Source organism: Dermochelys coriacea, chromosome 1 (genome assembly GCF_009764565.3).
Source record: "Dermochelys coriacea isolate rDerCor1 chromosome 1, rDerCor1.pri.v4, whole genome shotgun sequence".
Classification (NCBI taxonomy): Eukaryota; Metazoa; Chordata; order Testudines; family Dermochelyidae; genus Dermochelys; species Dermochelys coriacea.
In genome coordinates this window covers 267,785,882-267,803,041 of record NC_050068.2, presented here as the reverse complement: position 1 = coordinate 267,803,041, position 17,160 = coordinate 267,785,882, and the positions used below count along the sequence as shown (strand labels likewise).

The following is a 17,160-nucleotide window of genomic DNA, read 5'->3' as shown; positions in this document are numbered from 1 at the left end:
TATTTCTAACTGTATGCCAGACTCTCTATTGATTTCTCATTATTCTGTTCTCTCTTTCTGACTCCTCCACTTGAACAATGTAATGAATTCTAAAGACTAGAAACAAGGTGGGTAATGCAGCAAATGTTTCTGATATGAAAGAGAATTTTTAAAAAAAAAAACACCAGTAAGAGCTCCTTGCAGACCGTCACTGAAATGACATTTTGGACGGATGGACAGATTGTGAGGGCTGAAGATATGCATTTGCAGCTAATTTATTCACTAACATTTGTATTGCAGAAGTAGGGCAGCAATACAATTAAAACATCAAAAATGTTAACAGTCTGAATAACTCTGTAGCCTTGTGTTTCTTCCTTCTAAAGAGCTTTCTAAGTAATTTCTCTCTTCCAGCACAATCTTACTTGTCTTGTTCTCAGACATTAATTCAGCACTTAATATTAGCTGTACAGCTGCTTCCTTTGCTCTAAAAAGAAGCTGCCAGGGATTGAACAGTAAAAACTGGAAGTTGGCAGGAGGGTAATGCTGTAATTTAGCCAATTTCTAGCAAAATACTGTTCTGCTGGGTTTTTCGCTTTAAAAAAATAAAGATGTGTGGGCACATTCCACTTTATCTTGTTGAAGAGATGCTTCCTGTAAGAGAAGCACAGATGCATTCTATTTTCTCGTTTATACTGAATTTAACCCATTGTTTAAATGTGGAAAATTGATGCTCAGTGCCTCTCTCAACAAAGGTGAATGAGGAGACGTTTTCAAGAGTTAGTAATACAACAAATATAACAAAACTCACTTTGCTTCTTTTTGGGTCAAGCATTTAACTGGAGCATCACTAGAAAGAGTTTTTTCTGATGGGTTACAGTGGGTACAGGGAGAGGACTCTTTATGTTGTCTGCCAGGGATACTTAAATTTAATGACATGTTAAGTGTTTTTTATTTGGTCTGGTCTACACTGCAAAGTTAGGTCGATGCAAGACAGCTTACATCAACCTAACTATGGAAGTGCCTACACTTAAATTTTGCTCCTTCTGACTTAATTGCCCCATTATGCCAACTTAACTCCACCTCCATGAGGGGTGTAAGTCAAAGTCAAGGTAATTAGGTCAATGCAATGTCAGCGAAGACACTGTGTTGCTTACATCGACTGTTACTGTCTTTCAGAAGCCATTCCACAATGCCCCACACTGACAGTACAGTCGATACAAGTGAGGACATGCACTGCTGATGCAAGAAGCAAAGTGATGTAATTACTGTGGTGGCTATATGCTGACACACATTTGGTGAACTTAATTTTGTAATGTAGACATGGCTTATAACTTAGACCCAGATGCAGTAAGTGCATAACAATCATTAAATAATTACATCAACCTATTTATCCTATGCTTTACAGGCTGTATGATTACAAAGAAAACCTTCTCCAAGTGAATCTCTTCAATGGTATTTGCGTGAAACAGTAGTTCTAAGGGATGCATAAATTACCCATTCATCTTAATGGAATGTTAACTTTGAAAGCTAATAATGACAATTTGAAGATCAAGACTGTTAACTATTTCACTGCTAATTGTTTAGCAGAAACATAAATCTAGGCTTCACCTACACAGGTTTTGTAACTATAATAATTTTAATTTTGAGTGGGGGTGCGGGGGGGGAGGTTGTTTTGACCAAAATAGTGAACTTGGTACACTCTCTAAAATGGATGCACTTATACCAATCTAACTGTATCCACACAAGGGGTTTGTATTGTTTTAACTATACCATTTTCTATGGATATAGCTAAAGTAGTACAAAATCTGGGTGTAAACAAGCCCCTTTTGTACTCACTCCACAATCCCAAACTGCCTCCCACACCCTTCCAAGTGCCAAAAGTCTCATGTGTCTCTCACCACCTGTCAAACCCTCCAGTTCCACCCTTTAACAACATCTGCCGTACAAAAATCTGCAGCACAATGAAACCTAAAACTTTAAGGTTAGCATAAAATTACATTTGATATCAAACTAAGTAACACAGAAATGACACTGACTGTTTTCTTCATTCCTTAACGGATCTCCAGGTTGTAGGGCTTTTTGTTTTTGTTTTTGTTTTATTTTAGCTGCAGCTGCAGAATTTCTAAGCTGCTACAGGAGGGCACTTAGGAATTTGTCAACTTTTCCATGCATAGTTGGGTCCTGGATAGAGCCACATCCATTCTCCTATTCATATGCTCCCTAGTTAGAAAGGTGTCTTTTCGAGGGGTCTGCAGTGTCTTTAACCAGGGATGGTCCTGTCACTTCCATCTTATGTGACGAAGTAACAAGGAAGGGCATGGAATTTTTGAGCCTGTTCAGTGAGCCTATTAGTTAGTTAAGGAGCTCCCAGTCAAATTTTGTGACCCTTTCCAATGGAAAGTGAAAAGGGAAGCAAGGCTCCTTAGATGAAAAGCACTATATATTAGGGAAGGGGTGTATATCGCTACTTTGGGAAAAGTGTTTCCTAGTTGTCTTGCTGTCATGTTGGTCTGATGTTCTGCCAACTTTGGAATATGAAGGTTCCAGCTAAACAGGAAGTTGAAGCTCTGAAAACTCATCAACTCAGAGGCATCTAGTGGAAAATATCTCTTGGGTTTTTCCAGATTCTAATGCAGACAATTTGCCTTGCAAAGGATAAGGAGGAAGACTGTGCTTAGAGGATTTATTTTTTATGGCTTTCTATCTTTTACTCCCCATTTTGGGCTCTCTGAGGACAAGGAACCATTTTGTGGCTTGTGGCACCTTAGAGACTAACCAATTTATTTGAGCATAAGCTTTCATGAGCTACAACTCACATCATCGGATGCATCCGATGAAGTGAGCTGTAGCTCACGAAAGCTTATGCTCAGATAAATTTGTTAGTCTCTAAGGGTGCCACAAGTACTCCTTTTCTTTTTGCAGATACAGACTAACACGGCTGCTACTCTGAAACCTGTCATTTTGTGGCTTGTTTTCTTCTTTGGAGATTTGTCTGCCATTTTATGTTGTGGTTCATGGACTTTGTTTCATGGACTTTGTACTTTGTGCTGGCTAAGAACAGGAGAGGACTCTGTGTTACTAAAATTAATCTTTATTAAGGCTCTTTATTGAAAGCTATTTACAGAGATGCTGCAACTGCAGCTATCATTCAAGCCATGTGCATGCAGTCTGGCTATGTGATGCCTTCTCCAAACTCTTCCTTCCTGCAACCTCTGCTCCTCTTTCCAAGTTCCATGCAGCTTGCAGCATCTTTCCTTTTAGCAGTCTGTGTGCACATGTGCACTTCTTTTGTGCGCATTTGCTGACTTGCTGGGGCACAGGTTACTAGCACATAGCCCATTCCTAGGGACATGGCCTTTACCACCCTCCCATTGCTGCCTGTTAGATCTCATAGTCCTTCAAGTGTGCTGGCCTTCAAACCAATCTCCCACTTCTTGTTTGCATTATCTGTGTTGGTGGGAGGCTTGCTTCCATCCTATTGCTGCCTTCATTCTTCTGGGTGGCATACTCTTGGTCCTCTGTGTTGCCCATACATAGAGATTCTTCTGACTCTTCTACATCAGACCAGCTGATGGCTGAGATTCTAAGTCCTTCTGTCCTAGCCTGTCTGGGTGTACCAGCTATCTACAGCTACTATGTGGTTGTCTTCAGTTTCTTCTCCGCAGCAGCCCTGAGTCTGTAGCTACTTTATTAAGCCATGCACCCCACTGCAGCTTGGACTGGTGTTGCTCTTTCCCATTGCTTTGTGCAGCTATTTAGTTATTAGACCTAGAACAGACTACCCTGATGGGAAGCAGAGTCTTGGTTCTCTGGCCCATCAGCCCCTGTACTGGACTACTATCCAGTCCCTAGGAGGATGTATTGCAATGGTCCAACTTTGTCAGATAAGGTGATCCCTGCCTGTCTATTTTGCCTTTGCCATCAGTATCTTGGCTGTCTTTACTGCCAACTCCGCTTTCCCGTTTTTTTGTGGGTTTTCAGGGGGAAATATCTTGTGTTCAGATTCCCATTTGGTGCTGAATCATTTGAATTCTATGTACTATGGCCCATTTTCTGAGCACAGAGGGATAGGTATATCTTATCTTGCAAACTGTGCCTTTAATTTCATGATCACAGTTTTTTCCTGAGTGTCCTCCAGAGAGTCCACCTCCCAGAAACTGAAGTAGTATTTACTGGGAATATAAAACGAATAGGCCTGATCTGACCTTTTCCCAGGGTGGGGTAGAGATTTCACGAAGCTGTGCAGACTCCTGTTGCACACCACATACTGTTTCGTGTACGCTCAACTAGGCATTTGTGCCTGGCCTGTTGACTAACTCCTTGGCTTCTCAAAGGCATGTTGCTATCTCCAGAAGTGAAGCATGGATCTATCTCATGATGTCAGCTCTTAAACCTGCTGGGTTTACTCCTCGGTCCCCTTTAAACAAAATCCTATCTTGGGCATGCAGCCCATCCTTCACCTAGTGGTAGGGGTAACCTCCTGTGGCACTCTAGCCAGTCCTGGATTCTGAACTGTTTTACGGCCTGTAGCACTGTGACGGGTTCGATCACAGAAACCCCCTTGGGACTATCACCTGATGTGCTGAGATTACCTCTGAGCCCATTTTCTCTGCTAGTTTGGGCCTCCAGAATCCTGTCTTGTTGAGCCAGATATGCTAATATGCTAACCAGGGTCTCAACCGCGTACCCCAAAGCTGCAGACTTAACTGAAAACAGCTTAAGAAGTGCTCCTGTCTCCAGCACCCAGACACCCAGCTCTCAATGGAATCCAAACCCCAAATGAATCCATTTTACTCTGTGTAAAGCTTATACAGTGTAAATTCATAAACTGTCCACCCTCTATAACACTGATAGAGAGTTCTGCACAGCCGTTTGCTCCCCAGGTATTAATTACTTACTCCGGGTTAATTAATAAGCAAAAGTGATTTTATTAAGTATAAAAAGTAGGATTTAAATGGTTCCAAGTAATAACAGACAGAACAAAGTAAGTTACCAAGCAAAATAAAACAAAACATGCAAGTTTAAGCCTAATACATTAACAATTTGATTACAGATAAAATCTCACCCTCAGAGTTCCAATAAGCTTCTTTCACAGACTGGACTCCTTCCAAGTCTGGGCCCAATCCTTTCCCCTGGTATAGACCTTGTGCATTCCAGCTCAGGTGATAACTAGGAGATTTTTCATGAATGGAACCTCCTTGTTCCACCCCCTTATATAGCTTTGGCACGAGGCAGGAATCTTTTGTCTCTCTGGTCCCCACTCCTCCTTCTAAATGGAAAAGAATCAGGTTTAAGATGGATTCCAATACCAGGTGACATGGTCACATGTCCTGTAAGACCCCAAGCCCTCATTCTTCCTGGCCTGACTCACAGGAAGGCTTGCAACTAAACAGAGCCATTTATAACCAGTTGTCCTAGTTGATGGGAGCCATCAAGATTCCAAACCACCATTAATGGCCCACACTTTGCATAATTACAATAGGATCTCAGAATTATATTTCATATTTCTAGTTTCAGATACAAGAATGATATATTTATACAAATAGGATGACAACATTCAGTAGATTGTAAGCTTTGTAATGATACTTTACAAGAGACCTTTTGCATAAAGCATATTCAGATTACATTATATTTACACTCATAAGCATATTTCCATAAATATATGGAGTGCAACATCACAAGCACCCCATCCTTTTCAGGGCTTTGTTGGATTGCCAGGAGCCTCCCATACCGGGGCAAAGCTATTATGCATATTGATCGGCTCTATCTCCACAGAGCTATCATGTTGTACTCTGGAACGTATGTCTGCTCAGTGTATCTGCCACTAGTAGAGACTATCCTGAACAGTACCTTATCCTCACTTCATAGTGCTGGAGCCTCAATACCATGCACTGTAGTCAAGTGGGTACTCTCCTTTGCCCTTAGGCTGGGCATTTTTCTTTCTGCCTTTCATGTTGCTTTCTACAGTATATGCACTGGACCATGATGCCTGCACTCTCAGACTGTCTCTCTCTTGCTTCCTAGGTTCCTTTAGTTTGATCTTGTGTACTTTTTTTCATTAGTGGCTGTTATTGGTTAGATCCTTTCCCTGGACAGTTCAGCTGCCCTTCATGTCAATTGGAAGGGGCCACCCAAATACCCTGAGAGATCCTACTTCAATACAGAAATAAGCCCCCCTCCAACCTCATACCCCTAGCTGTCACCTTCCACCCTACACTGGAACCCGTACAGGGAATCATCAAACTATAATCCATATTGGTTGGGACCATATCCTGAAAGAAATTTTTCCTGAACTGCCACCTCTGTCCTTTATTAAAATTTATCCCTGATATCTTCTTCTCTATCTTCTCTAGTCATATGCCTTGCAAAGTGGTATGTCAGTCCAAAGAAATTTGACCCAGTTAAGCTGATCAGAATAGGGGCCTCTGGTGGGTTGGACCACCCATCCAGGAAGCCATCTGATGTCCTCAGGTTTCACTGAGCCCGCCCGTTGCATAGCCTGGGCTTCCTTACCCTGTTTATGCTGTGCCAAGCCCTCAAGGCTTCACTAACACATGCACATAGGTACGGCCACACCCAGCTGCAAACACAGACTGAAGTCAGCTGTGTGTGAGAGAGTTCAGCTCAGAGATTCATCCAGCACCCACGTGTACACCCTCTTTAGGGAGTTAACCCAAAATAATATTGTCTTGGACTATGTAGAAAAATCTGCACAGTGCAAGCTCATAAAAATCGCCCTCTCTCTCTCAATGTGGAGAGAGATATGCACAACTTTTTGCCCCCCGTCCCCCAGTTATAAATTGCACAAACGGGATTATGTTATAAACCAGAAATAAATTGATTAACTATTTAAGTGATTATAAGGGATAGCAAGCAGATCAAAGCAGATTACCTTAGTAAATAAACAAAAACTGCAAACTGACCTTAACACACTAGATATGTAGGATATAAATTAGCAAATTCTCACCATCAGTGATAAACAGTCTTGCAGATCCTTAAGGCACAAGTTGCCTTGGCTTTCACAAGTTTTCATACACAGGCTAAAAATCCTCTAGCCTATGACCATCACTTCCCCCAGTTCAGTCTTTGTTCCTCAGGTGTTTCCAGGTGTGTTGTTGTAGGGAGAGTGAGGTCACCCCGTAATGTCATTTTCCCCCTTTTATTTCTCCTCACTTGCTGGAAAGCTCTTTTGCTGTGACCTGGATTAAACAGTTCCCATTGTGTAGTGCTATCTCTGAGAGGTTTCTACTGTACACAGTTCCTGGAGTAAACCTTGTGCTTGTATCCATTTCCTCAATAAGCCATTAATGTTGTTTGGCCTTTTTACTGTCTTACCTGAAAGGCTGCTTGTGGGTGTTTCAACCTCAGGACATGTTTCAGCAACACATACATAGTCAAACTTCATAACTTCACACATGGTGATAGCACACACAATCCAATGAGACATTACTGTCTAGCAGATCAAGACTTTTAGAATGACACCTCACAAAGCACACTTTGTACAAGACATATTCTAAGTACATGACAGTGGTGAATTTTGGGGTGTCAGAGTGTAACAGGGGCCAAAATTGACAGCCCTGCTTCCTGTCTGTCACTCTTCTCCCTCAGCCTCAGGGAGAAGGCGGGCTCAGGTTTCAGTGCCTTGTGGGGCATACAGTGTACAATGGTGATGGCTGCGAACCCCATGGAGCTGGAAGGCTCTGATGATGTACATCCAAGCACTATGTCATCAGGCAGGCACTTTTGCTAGCTGAAAATCGGTAGCAGACTAGGCAAAAGGACAATATTGCAGAACTGGCCTCACCCTTTGCAAAATACCCTAAAACTGGGTCCCTTCCACTCACAAAAGTAGAGGAAAGACTCTAATTTCTTCCACATATTCATTAATTGCATGTGGAAAAAATCAGGCTTCAGTGTGCTTCTGTTTTAGATCTGACCCCTTGTCAGACGCATCTGACAAGGACTTAATTTCCAAAAGGGCTATTTTTCACAATAACGCAACTTGAAAAGAAAAGAAAATCCTTAATGCTTTACATTGCAAAGTGAAACTGCACATAAAGTGTTTTTTTCCCCCCTGATTTCCAGATGCAAAGCATGAACAAAATATTTGCTATTTATGGATTGATTAAACGCATAGAATGTAGTGCGGAAGTTAGTGATGTTTCAGTTATTCTCTTTGCCAGATGTCTAGAATTTAACAAAGCACCAGGCTCTGGGAGGGAGTTAATTTGCTCTAATCTCAGGATATGTTTAGGTCTAAGGGGGTTGATTTTCCCCAGTTTTCTTTTTCACAATAACTAAAATAAATTAATAGCCTTATTGTGTAAATTCCAAATAGTTTTTCATTCTTAAATTCACTAACTACGAAACTGAGCAGTTTGAGCGCCACTAGAGGGAGCTTATACTGCTGAGAACTTGAAACGCCAGCTTCTTTTCCCAAAGAGATCAATGAAAGATAATCATACAAAACAGCAGAAATAAAAAATGTTTATTATTTAACACAGTATTTATCTTTGAAGTAAATTTCTAATCTTCTTTCCACCAACAAATAGCATCTGTTAATGCACACTGAAGTAATTTAAAAAGAAAGTGTGCTTACTTTTTGCTAAAAGCAAAATACTACATGAGTTTTATTAATGCATTGCAGTTTAACAGTCAATGCATTTGAACTGTTCACTTGCCACAGTGCTTCAGCCTTTCTCTCTTAAAAAACTTTAAAAATCATTTGCGATTACTTTTAAAACTTTTACTTTGCAGTGTGATCAAAGTGTAGCAATATTGAAACTTTGCTATTAGGGAATGGTTTAGCACCACGAGTGTACATTACAGTGTACAGCAACCACTCAAGGCTAATAATTATATGCTAATCATTAGGAAGACAGTGCTGTAAACTAATATGCCATTATGTAAGTATTGAGACCTTGCCAAAGAGTCCTGGGCCTACAGATTTTTAGTGTAAGGGCACAGAGCAAAATCCAAACAGCACAAAGAGTATACACAGAGTCGGATTTGATGTGAATCAGCGGCAAACATATTAGAGTCAAATCAGGCATTCAAAGAAATGTTTGTAAAAGTGTAAACAGACTCAAATTCAGTTTGCTCTAAGGAGCTCCTCAGGTCACACTTAAGTTATGGCACCCGTGAAAATCTTGGTTCTTGCGCACAGCCTGCCACAGGAACTTAGAGCGGGCGCATTGTCCCGCTTCTCCACTACCCCATAATCCTGGGCTTTCAACGCATTGTTTTGGCCCTCAGCGCTAAGTAGAGCTCTTTTGTGCCTGTAGCAGCCAGGATGAGCAGGATTGCTCCAAGTCACTACACCTAGAAAAACCAATCCATACCAACTGTCCCCAGAACTCCATGCACTGGGGGCACAGACCTGGTGGGAGGAAAAAAAAGCAGCCTAGGAAATTTGTAAAATTTTCATGTGATCTTTTTTTGTATATGACAGATACAGATGACTTCATGATTCATTTAAACAGGGCATCCCTACAATAGAATGGTAAGTTAGTATCAGACTGTAACTCTTCTTTTTCAATTGTCACACTCAAATTTTCAAACTGGTTGCCTAAAATGAGGGAACCCACAGGGTTAAACAACCTAAATTAGTGGCTGATTTTCAGAGGTGCTTCAATGGGAGCTGCAAATCACTTTTAATTTAGGTGCCTAAATATGAATTGAGCCACCCTTTAGCCACCCATGTTTGAAATCTGGCCTAGGATCCTTTTACCCACAGAGATATTTGTCTCTATTATTGCAATCAGACAATACGCTGTGCTTATACCTATAACCATTTATATGATTGTTTACTGTACCATCTGACCAGACACAAATTGGTAAGTTAAATATAGTCCTGATTGAATGTCACTGTGATGCAGACATGCACACTTATTTTATAACTACCCTACTGCTGAATGAGTCAGTATCATCTCTGTAAATGTCCTTTCAACTTTGCACTCACAGATCTCAGAGTAATTGGTCTCCATTCTCTTTCCCTTTTTAGATAGTCAGGCAGCGGTTGTTGACCTTCTTTCCACCTCACCGGCTGCTGACTCAAGTTGCTTCTCAATTCTCATTACAAAATCCTCTTCACCCTTACCAGAGCACAGCCCATGTTTCAAACACAAAATCACGTGAACTGCTTCTTTTCTTTTATTGAGTTGGTTCCGATCATCCCTCCCACGGCAATGCCACTACTGAGGAAACTCTGTGGATCCCTCAAGAGACAACCCCTCACCCAAACAATTACCTTGGGGAATGGGAGAAATGATAAATAATTAGATTTGCAAACCCACAAAAAAAAGCAGAAAATTGGGTTTGTTTTGGCTTAATTGGCATATTAGTTGCTGTTGGCTAGTTTTGGCTTGTGGCTGTGTAGCTTTGTTGCTTCTTTTTTTTTGATTGGCTCCCGGCAAGCAGGGGCAACAGGGGAAAAGAGAGTGGGTGCACAGCGGGCCCACCACAATCCAGACTGCACGCCGGGGGGGGGGGGGGGATCTAGTCACATAGAGTATTGGGGAGCTTAGGGATTGGCTTGTTTGGCCTTGTTTGAAATGGGATTACCTGATTTTGGCTATTGTGACAGTCGGGGTGCTATTTACCACGTGAAAGTTAGCAACTGTGAAATTAACCCCGTGGATAAGACCATGAAACAACCCTACTCCAACGCTAAACAGAATGATTCCAGGGAAGCCGGAAAATAGGTTAGGACCATTGAGAGCATAGGTGCTGGAACGAGGGGTGCAGGGTGCAGCACCCCTGTTCATGAGAGGTCCTTAGCCTTCACACTGGGGTTCCCCTCTTTCCACTCCTGGCAAAAGGCTCCATACACACAGCCACACATTCACGCTGGCTGTGGCTGCCTGCATCCAACAGCCCATCCCATTAGGGGCCTCAGCTGAAAATAAAACCTAGCTTAATGCTGAGCCTTGCAAAAACATGCTCATACTCTAGGGAGTGACAAGAGATGTAGACGAGGTTGTGCTTTCTGGTAGCAGCAGAAAGTTTGCTTCTAACACAACCTAAGTGTGAGCCCTCGTGCAGTGCTAAGGGGGCAAAATGCATCACCTACCCATATGCCTTCCTCCCCGGTGCGATTACCCTCACTGTTCCCCTTGCGTGTGGAATAGCCATCTTTTCCTTGTGGTTTTCCTAGGTAGGCAGCTGGCTGCAAAGGGATAATAAAGTCTGATGGAAGAAAGGCTGCACCGTCTTCTGCAAATTCTTTCACTCAGAGGGACCAGAGAGGTCACTGTGCATTAAAGCCCTGATCCAAATTCCAGTGCAGTCACTAGGAGTCTCACCAGTGACTTTAACAGGCCTTAAATCAACCTCTTATCTCCCAAGATGACAGGTTTCAGAGTAGCAGCCGTGTTAGTCTGTATCCGCAAAAAGAAAAGGAGGACTTGTGGCACCTTAGAGACTAACAAATTTATTTGAGCATAAGCTTTAGAATGCATCCGATGAAGTGAGCTGTAGCTCACGAAAGCTTATGCTCTAATAAATTTGTTAGTCTCCAAGGTGCCACAAGTCCTCCTTTTCTTTTTATCTCCCAAGAGTAATAGATGAAGAACGAACAAGCTCCCTAAGCGATATGAAATAGCCCTCTTGCAAATACTCCTACCAGCCAGATCCTCGTTAGTATAGTGGTCAGTATCCCCGCCTGTCACGCGGGAGACCGGGGTTCAATTCCCCGACGGGGAGGCAGCTCTACTTTTTATTTCCTCTCCTGCTTTATTTATTTATGGTAACAGAAACTAACACAGCCTTGCTACCTAGAACCGTTCATTTCTTTGGCATTTTCAATAGGCATGAATTCTTTTAAGTTTTCTTTTTCAAAGGAAAAAAAAGGCTACAACAGTGACCCTTCCAAAAGCTAACGCCTCCCCGTCGGGGAATCGAACCCCGGTCTCCCGCGTGACAGGCGGGGATACTTACCACTATACTAACGAGGAGCTGCGCAGCAAGGGCTTGCAGAGGCCTTCACTTGTAGCTCCACTGACCGGAACGGCCGGGCGGCCAAGGCGGACGCTGAGAGCCAGGGTGAGCAGCGGCGTTCCGGGCGCCGATTCGGACGGAGCGGGTGAGGGCGCGGGGCTTGGAGAGGCAGGAGATTAACGCGGCGAAGGACTGGGGGCCTTCGTGGGAGCCCTGCGAAGGCAACGTCAGAGGGCGCGGGGAGCGAGCGGAAGCGGAGCTGTTGGGGGGAGGGCTGCTGGGTCGGGGTCGGGGTCGGGGCGGAGGATGGGGGAGGTGAGGCTAGTGGGGGGCACGGGGTGGGGAGCGAGTTGCGGTTGCTGCCGGGGATAGGTGGGGGGCTGCGGGTTGGGGGGGGGGGCTGTTCTCCGAGGGCGGGGGCTGCTGCGCCGTGGGGGGGGCCGGCCGCCGCTCGGGGAGGCTGCCGGGCTCGTCCCGCTCGCTCTGAGGCCCCTGGGGGCTGCCCCGCCACGTGGGGGAGGGGGAGCGTCTACATTGGCGGAGGGGCGGCCGAGATTCCCGGTCTCGAGGCTGCCGCGGGTCAGAGCCGGGAGGGGGGAGGCGCGAGCGCAGCCGGGTCAGCTCGAGGCGACTGGACCGTTCCCAGCCCGGGCCGAGGGGCGCTTTGCCGCGGTCGCTGTCGGGCCGTGGCCCCAGCCCGCTCCCTCTCTGCCCGGGGGGACTCCGCGGCGTTGTACGGGAGCAGCCGTTAGCTTGTGGCCGTTGGTAATTTCTAACGCTGGGCGTCCGGGCACTCAGCAGGACCTCGTGGCGCAACGGTAGCGCGTCTGACTCCAGATCAGAAGGCTGCGTGTTCGAATCACGTCGGGGTCAACCGAGTCTTTTTTATTCCTTCTTTACTTCTGGTTCTTTCACCGCCTGCCCTGCGTGACGCCCGCTGCCTCCCAGTCCTCCGCCCTGCTCTGCTCTCTGCCCTCTGCCATTACTGGTGCTCTGGGTGGGGACACAGCTACAAAACGGGGAGTGTCCCAGAGCAGGAGACCCGGCCCTCAGCATTTCCGTGGCAAGAAACGGGGGAGAAGGGTTTTATGTCGTCGATAAAACGAAACCTGAAAACCCCCATTTCCTGTCCCCTGCCCCACATCGTGGCGTTAGTATCTCGCATTCACGCAGCTCCCTGCTGGGGCACCCAAGGGCGCATTAGTGAGGAGTGAACAGTGCAGAGAAGATTTGAGAGTGAGGGAGAGGTTACTCACCTTGTGCAAAAAGAAAAGGAGGACTTGTGGCACCTTAGAGACTAACACATTTATTTGAGCATAAGCTTTCGTATTTTCCACCAAATGCATCCGATGAAGTGAGCTGTAGCTCACGAAAGCTTATGCTCAAATAAATGTGTTAGTCTCTAAGGTGCCACAAGTCCTCCTTTTCTTTTTGCGAATACTGACTAACACGGCTGCTACTCTGAAACCTGTCACCTTGTGCAGTAACTGCAGTTGCTTGAGAAGTGTGTCCCTGTGGGTGCTGGGTGCTCCACTCTAGGTGTCTTTGCGTCTACCGATCTGAGGCGCCTGGATACACCTGCAGTGGAGCACCCATAGAGACACTGCTCAAAGAAGAAGAAAAGCTTACTCACCTTGCGCCCTAATGATGGTTTTTCGAGATGTGTCCCCCTATGAGTGCTCCACGGTAGGTGTAGCCGCATCCCTGGCCCTCACATTGCAGATGCAAAGACACCTAGAGTGCAGCACCCATAGGGAAACTAGCTGAAGAAGAATCAATATTTTCCGGAGGAGGGCTGTTTTGGCAGGCCACGTCTCAGCCACCCCTTTAGCATGGTTTGGTTTGGTTAGCTGGCTTTGTCCATTAAAATTATGAATGGTACCTGAATACTGCTAACTGCAAAAAGAATAACTTTGAGGCACTGACGCTGTAAAGCAAAGACATACTTACAGACATACAAAGCAAAGACGCTTTAGAGCAAAGACATACTCCTTGGGTGTCCAAGCCTGGAGAACTATCCAGCCACACCAGTATCTTAAAGGTTTTGCCTGACAATAAATAAAAATTGTTCTGACCAAATCGTGATGCCATGCAGTTATTATACTGCAGAATATACTCATCCATGAGTAAGGCTATGATTTAGTCCCAGGTATTTTTAGTAAAAGTCATGGACAGGTCATGGGCAATAAACAAAAATTTATGGCCCGTGACCTATCCATGACTTATACCCCTGATTAAATCTTCGGGGAGGGGGCCACTACAGGGGGAGGTGGGGTATGTCTGGGGTGGCCACTACTGCCAGGAGCCGGGGGCAGCGGCACCAATTGCCAGGGACCTCTGAGACCCCCTGGGACCACTGCTGGGGGCCACCGACAGCGACTGCTGCTGAGGGTCATCAACAGCAGCTTCTCCAGCCACCCCGGGACTGCTGCCGGGGGCCACCAACAGCAGCTGTTCTTCCCCCCCCAGGACCACTACTCAGGCAGTCCCTGGGGCCAGCCATACTGGTCGCTGCTCGGGCAGTCCCCGGGGCCACCCGAGCAGTGGCTGGTGCGTTTGGCCCCAGGCCCACTCCAGCAGCGGCTGGTGCAGCTGGCTGCGGGGACGTCCAAGTGACTGGCTGTGGAGTTACTTCAGCAGCAGCTGGTGTGGCTTACCGCAGGGCCACCTAAACATATGTTTATATGTTTAGTATGAAAATAGAATCCTACAGCCAAACATTGCAAGTTGACTGACCACTTTTCACTTATCAGTACTTTAAAACATATCTAACATCAGACAGTCTGATACTAGTTAATTCATAACAGTATTGTCTTTCAGGTTTTATGTATTAGACTGGCCAAATCATCATTTGTTTTCTAAATCAATTAGAATGGAAGAGATACAGGCCCTGATTTAGCAAAGCATTTCAGTGTATGGTTATTTAAGCACTTAGTCACATGCTTAACCGAGCACATGAGTTCATCACTATTTAGCTTCAGTGGAACTACTTGTGCTTAAGGAAAAGCACTTAGCTGACTCAGGGCCATAATAAGTGATTATTGCTGCACTAACATAATAGTAAAGATCACATCAGATAAAATTGTCATTATTTATTTATTTATTTATTTAGAGCATGTATGAGAGTGGTTTTTTAAAACATACTTAAAAGACTTGGTCCCTGTGCCAAAGATCTTACCATTTAAATTAGTTAAATATTCTATAAAGACAGCAGTAGGCACACATGAAAGTGAGGAGATATGCTCAAGAAAGAGCTCTCAGGGTAGGTAAAAAAAAGTGATTTTTTTTCAATTTGTAAAGGGATTTGTTTGTAAGAAGAGAGGCAGGGAGCTTGGCACACAGGAAGCAGGAGGCTGTTTCAACTGCAGAAAGTGACATAAAAGAAGATGGGAAGCAAAGAAAATAAAGAGAGTTTTAAGGGCTGGGCATGGGGGTGGGGTAAATGAGAGCAAATATGTAGGAAGGGAACTGTGTTGTAAAGAGTCTTGAAGATTGTCATAAATATAAAGGGAAGGGTAACCACCTTTCTGTATACAGTGCTATAAAATCCTTCCTGGCCAGAGGCAAAGTCCTTTTACCTGTAAAGAGTTAAGAAGCTCAGGTAACCTGGCTGGCACCTGACCCCAAATGACCAATGAGAGGAGAAGATACTTTCAGATCTGGAAGGGGAGGAAAAGGCTTTTGTCTGTCTGTGTGATACCTTTGCGGGGAATAGATCAAGGATGCAAGCCCTCCAATTCCTGTAAAGTTAGTAAGTAATCTAGCTAGAAAATGCATTAGGTTTTCTTTGTTTTGGCTTGTGAAATTTGCTGTGTTGGAGGAAATGTGTATTCCTGTTTTTGTGTCTTTTTGTAACTTAAGGTGTTGCCTACAGAGATTCTCTGTGTTTTGAATCTGACTGCCTGTAAGATTATCTTCCATTCTGACCTTACAAAGTTGTTCTCTTATTTTTTTTGTTCTTTTAATAAAGTTCTGTTTTTTAAGAATCTGATTGGGGTTTTTGGTCTTAAAAATCCAAGGCTGGTCTGTGCTCATCTTGTTTATTCTCAAGCCTCCCCAGGAAAGGGGTAAAAGGGCTTGGGGGGATATTTGGGGGAAATAGGAACTCCAGGTGGTCTTTTCCCTGATTGTTTGTTAAACACTGGGTGGTGGCAGCGTTTATTTAATCCAAGGGCAAAGACTTTGTGCCTTGGGGAAGTTTTAACCTAAGTTGGTAGAAATAAGCTTAGGGGGTCTTTCATGCAGGTCCCCACATCTGTACCCTAGAGTTCAGAGTGGGGAAGGAACCCTGACAAAGATGAACAAAAGAAGATTGAATTTGGAGTGAAAGAAAATGAAAATAATTCTTTGAAAATAATTCTATTCTTCTCCTAAACATTAAAGACCTGGAAATCTACTCCAGAAACATATGGAGGAAAATCAAATCAGGTGCATATTCTGCTAGAAGCTTCCCATCAACTCCAGTCCTGAGAAAGTCCTTCTGTTTCATCTTCCAAGCATGTTGCCTCTGTCAATGAGGAGATAGATATAGGGAACAGCCAAATCGGCATGTATCCCTCTAACACCCTCTTGATAGCTTAGTATGAGCGCTGCTGCAAGCATTATTATCTTCTGCTAGATGCCCTCCATTACATGTACTGGGGCATCATTCACTGGCTATTACAGAGCTGACATTTTCAGGGGGTTGCAAGTTTTTCAAAGAGATTGACGTTTTAACAACACAGCATTATATTATGTCATTGGCGTAGGTTGTTCCATATGAATTTATACTTCTCATTGTGATACAAGAAAATTTGGGGAGTGGCCTGTTTACAGCTGATTGTTGGCAAAGGCAGTATAATTTAAAAAATGTGATTGTATTTTTAATAATTGTAAGTGCATTTCCCTAGAGGCATAGACAATTGGCACACTTCTTAAATCTAAAAAAAATAAATAAAATAGATGAAAGCTACCTAAATCTGTCAACCAATTTGTCTATCTTCTTCGTGCCAGTGAGGCCCTTCTTTACAAAGTCAGACTTTTGACTTTCCCTAGGCTTCTAAGCTTTTGTCTGTACTAGACTAATAGTCATGGAAAGTCTTTCCAACTTTGTGCTCCCTTTAACAATACAATAGATTTCCTCTCCAAAAGAACCATGTCTAGAAAGCTATCTGTCTATATCTCACACTGCTGTACCTAGGATTGCCAGGTGTCCAGTTTTCGACCAGAATGCCCGGTCGAAAAGGGACCCTGGCGGCTCCAGTC

The 17,160-nt window shown here is 44.2% G+C and overlaps 3 non-coding genes across 3 annotated transcripts; 2 read left to right on the top strand and 1 right to left on the bottom strand.

Annotated features, from left to right (window-relative positions):
- The first annotated feature begins 11,610 nt into the window (after positions 1–11,610).
- TRNAD-GUC lies at positions 11,611–11,682 on the top strand. Its single transcript has one exon. It is a non-coding gene; the product is annotated as a tRNA-Asp (tRNA).
- A 179-nt stretch (positions 11,683–11,861) lies between these two features.
- Positions 11,862–11,933, bottom strand: TRNAD-GUC. The gene has a single exon. It is a non-coding gene; the product is annotated as a tRNA-Asp (tRNA).
- Positions 11,934–12,717: 784 nt separating this feature from the next.
- Positions 12,718–12,789, top strand: TRNAW-CCA. The gene has a single exon. It is a non-coding gene; the product is annotated as a tRNA-Trp (tRNA).
- Positions 12,790–17,160: the final 4,371 nt, after the last annotated feature.